The sequence below is a fragment of the Petromyzon marinus genome, unplaced genomic scaffold (genome assembly GCF_048934315.1).
Source record: "Petromyzon marinus isolate PM22_M1 ecotype Great Lakes invasive population unplaced genomic scaffold, UKy_Petmar_22M1.pri1.0 PM_Scaffold_23, whole genome shotgun sequence".
Classification (NCBI taxonomy): domain Eukaryota; kingdom Metazoa; phylum Chordata; class Hyperoartia; order Petromyzontiformes; family Petromyzontidae; genus Petromyzon; species Petromyzon marinus.
The window spans coordinates 731,117-741,143 of NW_027423202.1; positions in this window are offsets into that span (position 1 = coordinate 731,117).

Below are 10,027 nucleotides of genomic sequence, written 5' to 3' on the forward strand. Positions count from 1 at the left end.
ATTATACCATGGCAATGATACAGCGATGGTGATAGCATGATGACAATACGGCGATGATGATACTGTGACAATATGGCGATAAGGTAATAACGTTGATGATACCGTGACGACGATATGGCGATGATACTGTGAAAACAATACAGAGCTGATCATAGCGCCATGACAATATGGTGATGATGTTACCGTGATGACGATCCAGCTATGATGTACCGTGATGACGAGATGGCGATGACACCGTGACAATTATATGGCAATGATACCATGACAATGGAATGGTAATGATGATGAAACCGTGACGACGATACCGTGATGATGAAAACCGTAACAATACAGCAATGATGATATCATGATGACGATACGGCGATGATGATACCATGACAAAGATACGGCAATGATGATACCATGATAACGATAAGCAGTGAAACCGTGACAACAATACGGCGATGATACCGTGACAACGATACGGCGATGATGATACCGTGACAGTGATACGGCAATGATATCATGATAACGATACAGCAGTGATACCGTGACAACAATTTCGGCGATGATGATACCATGATAACGATACAGCAGTGATACCATGACAATGATACGGCGATGATGAGAGTGATGTTTTATATATGCCTTTTCCAATAATTTATATTAAGAGTGATATTGCCTATTTTTAATGTAATAGATTTCCTTATATATAGATTCAGCGAGTTCCAAACAAAAAAAAATAATGCAGTGACAGATACCTGTGAACTCCTCTCTTGAGGCAACAAAAGGCCAAAATGAAACCCCCCTCCCACGCTAGAATGATTACACTTAGGGGCATTTGAGAGCATCTGTGTCCACAGGCCATGAGATTGTTCAGGCCTTGATGTGACATAGGAAATTACTTCAATAAATTAGAACAGACAGACACACACACACGTACACCGGCCAAATGGTCACTCAAAAGGACAGTTGTTCCATCGTTAGAGGAAACCGACCAATCACAGGCCGAGGAGCAAAATCAAAGGAGTTCCGGTCCCTTGTGAGAAGACGAGCCGAGGCAAAACATTTCGACTACAACAAAAAAGCCAAGCCATACAAATCAGTCTTGCAATGACAAGCTCCGGGGTATGGTCCTCGAAATCAACCATGGGTGTCGAGTCTTGCAGAGGAGAGGGGCGATGTGTTGCTAAGTGTTGAGTTCGGCGCTGACAGAGTATCTCTGAAAGTTTTATTCTACATTCATTCTCATGTTATGAGTCGATTGCAGAGTCAAGGACTGCGAGAAGTTGTATTGTCCTAAGCTATAAGAGTTGTGAGAAGCTAAGAGGTGTGCAAATACATTTGATGAGTTTTGGAGAGTGAGTGAGGAGCAGTGACAAGCAGCTCAAAGCAGAAGCCCTCCTGGAGAAAGAGGGGGGGCACACGGGTGGTTGCGCAAGCCAGCTGTTATTCACAGGACCAGCAGAGCAGCGGCTAACCACTAACCACGAGTGTGCTGACTCGGACCCCAGAAACACAGCAGAGATAGTATGTGGACAACTCAAACCATACTGCCAATAGTGGAGCCAGGATTTTCAGGTAGGGGGAAACAATCCAGCACTGAAAAATGATAGGCGTTGTTAGTAACGACTTGTCCCTTACTTTTTTTAATCGACGTGTGTGCGGCGATGGCGCAGCCATCGATCGAGGGTCGAATTAGAACCTGTGTGATCAGCATCACACTCGCTGAAGGTGAATGCCTTCAGGGAAGTCGTGTACTGTATACGCAACTGCGCACAATTCTGAGTCAATTATAACTTCTTTGCCGTTATTGCCAATTATGGACTCAAACTATTGCCCTATCATCTCAGAGCCCCTGCACGCAATAATATGCTACACAATGCTATTGGGGGTGGCAAAATGTCGATTTATTACTAATAAACCCCAATGATCCGATCGAAAATAGGGATTTCGATTGGATCATTGGGGGGCACGGGCCACCACACCCCCATCCCCCCCCACTGGCTCCGCCAGTGCATAGTGCCCACTATAATTATTAGACCTCATGGTGACTGCCCTCCAACACACATACAATGCGCATTTCGGTACGAAAAAGATTGTTCCAAGAGCTTTTTATGCTTCGAAAAGGGTTACCATTCCAAGGCGGTGAGTTAATTAGCTGGTCATGAAAAGCATTGTCCTGTCCCTTGAGTTGCATGAACACGGTCATTTAGAAGTATTTGTCATTCGTTTTATTTTCATCACTTAATTTTACAAATTAATTTATTGATGTCACACTAAACATTTATAAGCATCTACGTCATGAATCTACACACTCGCATGAATATTATTTTTTGAGATATTTCTTTTAATTTCAAAATCATTGCAATGAATTAATTGATGTCCACTAACCATTTGATAAGCATCTATTAGCCAAACCTAAACACGCGCATGTACACTATTGTTTCGGGATATTCATTTGAATTGCATAATCTTACCAATTGGGCACATGTTTCTTGAGCATGGTTCCGTATGAATATTGTCATTTTTAAGGACTTTTCTATCGTTGTGTATTGTCGCGCTACTACGAGGAGTTAGCCTGTTGTTTTGTTGCTCAGTTTAACAACCTAACCATTGCGGTTTCATTTACGGATATATGAGTAGTGGTAATTCCGATCATTAGTGTGTTCGCATATTAGAGAGTTTTTAAAAATATATATATTCAAGTTGCTTAACACAGAAGAGTCTGAGTGGTTCCTTCCTAAGTTCATGCATCATTATCTTAATTATAAGGACTATATCCTGCGGCGAGATCTGAATCCTGAGACCGGACATAATTACACTAAAATCATAACCAGTAAATGTTTAAGCGAGAATCATAATCAGGAAAAGTGCAAGCGAGAATCATTGCATTATCACGATTGGCAATACACCCCTCGACAACAAAGCTAAGCATCACACACACCGTCACACATACACGATACGCCACTAGATGACGAATCCGAGCATCACATCACACACACACATCAATCATTAATAACCATAGACATAGAATACACCCCTAGATCACGAAGCCAAGCCAATAATAATACACATAACCACACGCACACATATTGATCCTTATACAAACTAACACACACATTAATAATACTCCGATACAAGCACACACACATAGATGATATGCATACATTTCCACGTAATATTTTACACACATTTAACCACACATACGATTGATCACATTACACTTACACTCAAATAATTTGACACACACGTTTGATTATTTTATTAATTTTGCCTAATTTTCACAATTACATACATTGGGATAATTGTATACATTGGCATAATTAAATACTTAACATGTTTCATTTAATTATTTTTCATAATTGAGTTTTTTTGGGTTAGATCGCGTAAATATATGTGTCGTTAAAACCCGCCACCACCCGACACAGCCAACTCGTAAGGGTTGTCACGTAAACAGGACATGCCTCTTTGCCACCAGAACAGCCACAGGTGTGTTGGAGAGCCAAGACACAACATTTACAATCTGAGTACGACGTTTCGCCAGTAATTACAACTAGCTTCATCAGGCGACAGCCAGATTTGTGGAGAAGTCTTACTGTTTCGTTCCCTATATAGAGGTGTAGATGTGTTGACCACCCTTCTGTGCTCTTGCACAATGTGGGGAAGGGTGATTACTGAGGCAACGTACATTATGCATGTGCATTATGCGAGGCCTTTGAACTTGTCCTTCCTGTCTATTGTGTTTATTAAAATAGCCCTACCAACGATACTCCCGATTGAAGTACGCTGCCCTTTGTTTTGTTTTTACAAACATCTGCCAAGTTTATCAGTATTGTGAGAAGTGAAATTAAACATGTTAAAGAAGCGCTGCAAATGAACGGTTAAAATGGCTATTTGCGAAAAAGTAATACTACTGTACAGCCCATGGCCAATCCACTGCTGCATGAAGGCCTCCCCAGCATTGGGGTTGTTTAACCACATGCCACCACGGGTGCTCGGTGCGGGTCGGTAAAGGTAGCGGGCAACAAGCCCTGACATCGCTCGCCATTGTTTATTGTTGTGGCCATGGCCAGGAATTGAACTCATGTGTGCCCGGTTCGTAGAGCAGTGTGGTGCCTAGCCATCTTTGCCACTGCTGCCGCACTCTTTGGCTGTTTACTTAATTACTCACATTCGTGAATAATGACTTTATTCCATTCATAAAGTGCGCTCTTGCTACCGTGTGCATTTAGTCGTACAGTACACTCGGTATTAAACACGTGTCTGTATGTACGGTCAGTTTCTTTCACACCGTACGTAGCCAACTGCTAATCAGAGTTGCGGGGCAAAGACAACAAACTAAACAGAAACATCTGGTCTAAAGAAATTAGTTTTTAATTTATCTTTAAAAGTGCATAGCTGCAGTGGCTTCCTAATACAGGAATGAAGAGCGTTCCCAGACATCCGCAGCTCGTCTAAAAGTGCCGCATGATACAGTGACCGTCTTTAAATTTTGATTTAAAGCTTTCGTGACTGCAGTAATTCATATTCTTAGCTCTTTCGGTAAAGTCACGTTGAAGGGAAATAATAAAATAAGAAATATATATAAAACAATAAAAAATTATCACGACGTTTCGACCATAACACAAACGGTCGTCATCAGGCGTGTCGGTTTGGATTAATTTATTTATTTTTAAACGGTGTATTTTTTTTTTTATAAAAAAACGTCAGCGCCACGTGCAGCGATTTGGCAGTTTATTTAGAAGGACTAGTCCATCTATGTTCTGAAAAAAAGGAGGGGGGAGACGAAAAATTAATGTATGCTGTCTGAAAGCCACTGTAAGTGTGAACAATCAATTAAGACCTGAAATGGTTTATCAAATCTTTCCAATGATTGCTAAGCCAGAATCCATCTTCTTGGTTGAAATTGTCTCTGTGCTTGTATATGTGGATAGCCTCATGAACGAATCTCTCATGGTAGCCAGATGGCTTACAAAGAACCTCTGTCTTGGAAAAGTCAATGTCATGTGAGCCTACTGAATTATAACAATGATCTGCCACGGCCGAGGTGTTGGTCCTACCGTGTTTAAGGTCTGCTTTGTGTTCACAAATGCGGTCCGAGACATGGCGTTTGGTTTCTCCAATGTAACTACTACCACAGAGGCAACTTAGTTTGTAGACACCAGGGTACTGTATGTCCGGAATCACATCTTTTACAGACGGAACCAGATCACGGATTTTATGTAATGTGTTGAAACGGACCTGGATCTTGTGTTTATTCAAGATTTTGGAGATCTTTTTTGTGATCCCCGCAATGTAGGGTAAAGTGATGGTTTTGAAAGGCTCTTCAAGAGGGTCCTTCTTCATGGTTTGAGTGATAGCTTTGCGTATTGTGTAGTTGGAATAACCATTAGCCTTAAGAGTTTGGTGTACGTGCTTGAGTTCACTGCCTATGTGTTCCTGGTCGGATATGCATTGGGCTCTATGATGAGAGAATTCTTCTGTGATGGATGGTGGTGGGAATCCGGTTTCAGATAAGCATCCGTATGGGTAGCTTTCCTGTAGACAGAGAGACTCATTGAACCATCAGGTCTCTTTTTTATTAGGACATCCAAAAAAGGTAGCTTGCCATCTTTTTCGACTTCCATGGTAAATATGATGGCTGGGTGTATGGAATTGATTTGGTCGAAGAATTGGTCTAGAGCAGGCCGGCCATGTGGCCAGATGACAAAAGTGTCATCCACGTACCTCTTCCATAAGGTTGGGCACAGAGTGGCAGTCTGGATGGCGTCAGTCTCAAATTTCTCCATGAAAATGTTAGCTATAACCGGAGATAGGGGGGAGCCCATTGGGGTGCCCTCAGTTTGTTTGTAGAAATTTCCATTCCAAGTGAAGTATGTATTGGTTAAACAGTGTCTCACCAGGAGGGGTACCTCAGTGTCTAGTCCTTGATGAACCAAGTCTTCAATGATTGCGATGGTGTTAGGCACAGGAACCTTGGTGAATAAGGAAACTACATCAAAACTGACAAGCAGGTCGTCTGGGGACAGGGAAATACCCTTGATTGTCGATACCAGGTGAGTAGAATTTTGTACCGCAGAGGTGGTTTTTCCAGTGAAAGGACGCAGGATTTCAGACAAAAAACGAGCCAGTTTGTAGGTGGGGGAGTTGATAGTAGAGACGATGGGACGAAGGGGTGTATCTAAGTGACCGTCTTTGTTCGATAGTTAGCCAAAACTGCTGAAAGGACCGCATTTTTTTATCGTTTATGCTCAGCTAGGTATTGTGGTACATTTGTGGCAAGCACCTTGTGTGTAATGAGTGCGACATTCTAGTGTATTCGTTGGGAAACCGGACGCCAATTCTGCTCTGCGAGCACTGGACGGACATGGCACAATCTTGTAAAGAATGTTGTACATGGTGCAACTTGGTAATGCATTTACCAGACGTCCCGTAGGTGATGGAATAGTGATCTGTTCTCAACCCTGCAAGGTGACCCCTGTAATAGTGAAGGCATTACACTTGATCTGCAGTTGCACTGTGCCAGTAGATGTATCATTAACTATGCAATGGGTTTTCAATCCGTTTCCATAAAAATGCAGGATTTGCCATTAAATAACTTTTCTTGGATTTAAGGTACTAAGGTGTTGCTCTTGTGCAGTCTTCTGCAATAGTCATTGCATCGAGATTAAGGCATGGCTCTCTCAATAGCTGTAGCGATGGAGTAATGATCTTCCACATTTTAGGTTTGCTAAATCTAATGACTGATAAAACAGTATATAATAAAATGACCCCTGAGTGTGGGACAATCATTGAAAGTTGAACTGCAAAACTCTGGAGTGTTAATTTAATTAATGCAGTCCCACCATCATCCTGCACAGAAATCCTCTCATCAAAATGCTCAGACATCGGGCTAAGAAAGTGTCAAATGGTGACAGTCGAGGAATTGAAATTAACCATGTTAACGAAGCTCTGCAATTGAACGGTTACAATGATACACAAATCAACAGGGCACTGAATGGCAAATCAAATTAAACAACATGCCCGTTGAAACTGACCAAGTAATTAAAACTATTAAAATACCGTACATTGCAGGAGTAATTGATAAACTAGCCAGATGGTTGTAGAAAAAAAAAAGCATCTGAATCATATTTGGCATAGTACATATAATACGTAAATTAATATGTTGTACAACAGATGTATTACCGATGCTGTCAACAGAAGGTGTGTACCGGATTAATTTGCACGTCTGGCAAATACTATGTTGGACAAAAAGGACAAATAATCAGCACGAGAGTACAAGATCACCAAAAAAATATTAAATACTCCCAAATACAACTGTCGGCAGTGGCAGAACACGCCTACCAAGAAGAAGAAGAAGCGAGGAGAGAGATGTGAATTTGGTCGACGAAGACGTGGAGTGGAGAATACACGCACGGTAAAGACATCAATATCATCCACATTATCATCATACTCTTTGATTCTTTCGATAAAGTCACATGGAAATAAATAAATTATTCCTACGTGACTTTACTGAAAGAAACAAGTCATGAAAGTTTAGAATCTAATTTCATCCACATCATCTACATCATCAAAATCATCACCCACATCATAATCATCATCTACATCATCATCGACATCACCACCAACATCATTATTATCCACATCATAATCATCTACATCATCATCAGTATCATCCACATCATCATGACCACCCACATCATCTTCAGCCACATCAGCATCATCCACGTAACCATCATCCACATCACCATGACCAACCACCATCGTCTTTTTGCCACATCACCATCGTCTTCGGCCACATCACCATCGTCCGCATCATCAGCATCGTCCACATCATGATCTACATCATGCACATGATAATGATCATCATCATCTGCATCCACATCATCATCAGGGGGCTTTAGAGTGGACGCGTCCCGGCCAGAAGGGGCGATGACTGATGGCCAAGAACGGCGAGGGGAGTGGCGACCAAGCGAACGGAGCGCGTCTGGGATGCGTGGATTGTTACATCGCGGGCTTGTGGAAGGGGGCGACGGCTTCGGGGAAGCCCTCATCCAGGCAGTGGATTCATTACGCGTGACCCCCCGGCGAGGGATGGTCAAACAGCCACCAAAACATTGTGGTGAGACATTCATCTAGCAGTAGATTGAACAAGCCATGTGGATGTTCATGCATGGGGTGCTTAATGTAAGTGTCCGTGTCACATCAGCAATTGCAACAATATTCTTACAAACATCTGACCATCTTGTTAAACAGGTTTTGCATTATCACCATAGTACTGTGTTGCATATATGACACATTGAATCAAATTACAAAGTATTTGAATGCTATAAATTTCCAAATGAAAAGCCACTTCGTTGAGCTATCATTTGTGGCCAGGTCGCTTTGAAAAATAACTCTTTAGCTCGGTGTGCCTTACCTGGTACGAATCTTGACTTAAAGCTTTCATGACTGCAGGAATTCATATTCTTTGGGTCTTTCAGAAAAGCCACGTAGATAGAAAAATTTAAAAAACTAATAACAATATCACGACGTTTCGATCGCAACAGGTAAAATGCTAAACCCTCACAATACAATGGCCACCCCACACAGCTCCGTAGTACCTCTCCCACATTGGCATTAACTACCCCGCCCATATTATTGGTTCTTTCGGTAAAGTCACGTTGAAGGGAAACAATAAAATAAATACAAAACAATAAAATTCTCAGGACGTTTCGACTGCAACACAAGCAGTCATCATCAGGTGTGAAAACCAACGGCAAGAACATTTGATGATGACTGTGTTGCAGTGGAAACGTCGTGAGAATTTTATTGTTTTATATATGTTTTATATATATTTTATTATTTTATTGTTTCCCTTCAACGTGACTTTACCGAAAGAACCAATTCACTGCAGTCACGAAAGCTTTAAATCAAAATTTATCCCGCCCATCTCTAAACCATTTGTAAACAGTTCTGTGATTGGTGTAGAGCTGCAGTTGACGGGAGACCTTCCCATCATTAACATTAGTTACCCCGCCCATCTCTAAACCTTTACAAACAGCTCTGTGATTGGTGTAGAGCTGCAGTTGACGGGAGACCTCCCCCACATTAACATTAGCTACCCCGCCCATCTCTAAACCTTTATAAACAGCTCTGTGATTGGTGTAGAGCTGCAGTTGACGAGAGACCTGCCCAATATTAACATTAGCTACCCCGCCCATCTCTAAACCTTTACAAACAGCTCTGTGATTGGTGTAGAGCTGCAGTTGACGAGAGACCTGCCCAATATTAACATTAGCTACCCCGCCCATCTCTAAACCTTTACAAACAGCTCTGTGATTGGTGTAGAGCGGCAGTTGACGGGAGACCTCCCCTACATTAACATTAGCTACCCCGCCCATCTCTAAACCTTTACAAACAGCTCTGTGATTGGTGTAGAGCTGCATTTGACGAGAGACCTCCCCCACATTAACATTAGCTACCCCGCCCATCTCTAAACCTTTACAAACAGCTCTGTGATTGGTGTAGAGCTGCAGTTGACGAGAGACCTCCCCAACATTAACATTAGCTACCCCGCCCATCTATAAACTATTTGTAAACAGCTCTGTGATTGGTGTAGAGCTGCAGTTGATGGGAGACCTCCCCCACATTAACATTAGCTACCACGCCCATCTCCAAACCATTTGTAAACAGCTCTGTGGTTGGTGTAGACCTACTGGAGGTGTCGGAGATCTCTCCATTAGCTACCCCGCCCATCTCTAAACCTTTACAAACAGCCTGCCTCGGCAGATTCCCCCCTCTTTTTTTCATATGAAGACGATTGCTTGTGTTGCGATCGAAACGTCGTGATATTGTTATTATTTTGATTATTTTTTTCTATCTACGTGGCTTTACCGATAGACCCAAAGAATATGAATTACCTGGTACAATACAAAATAGTTGATAATGCAGCAACTGTAGGAGCAGCCCTGCAATTGCTTGCTCACTCCACTGCTGGTGGGACGACCTACTTAGAGTAGAGAGCGCTCCTCTAGAGGCTATCTTGTCAAAATCTTACACCGTG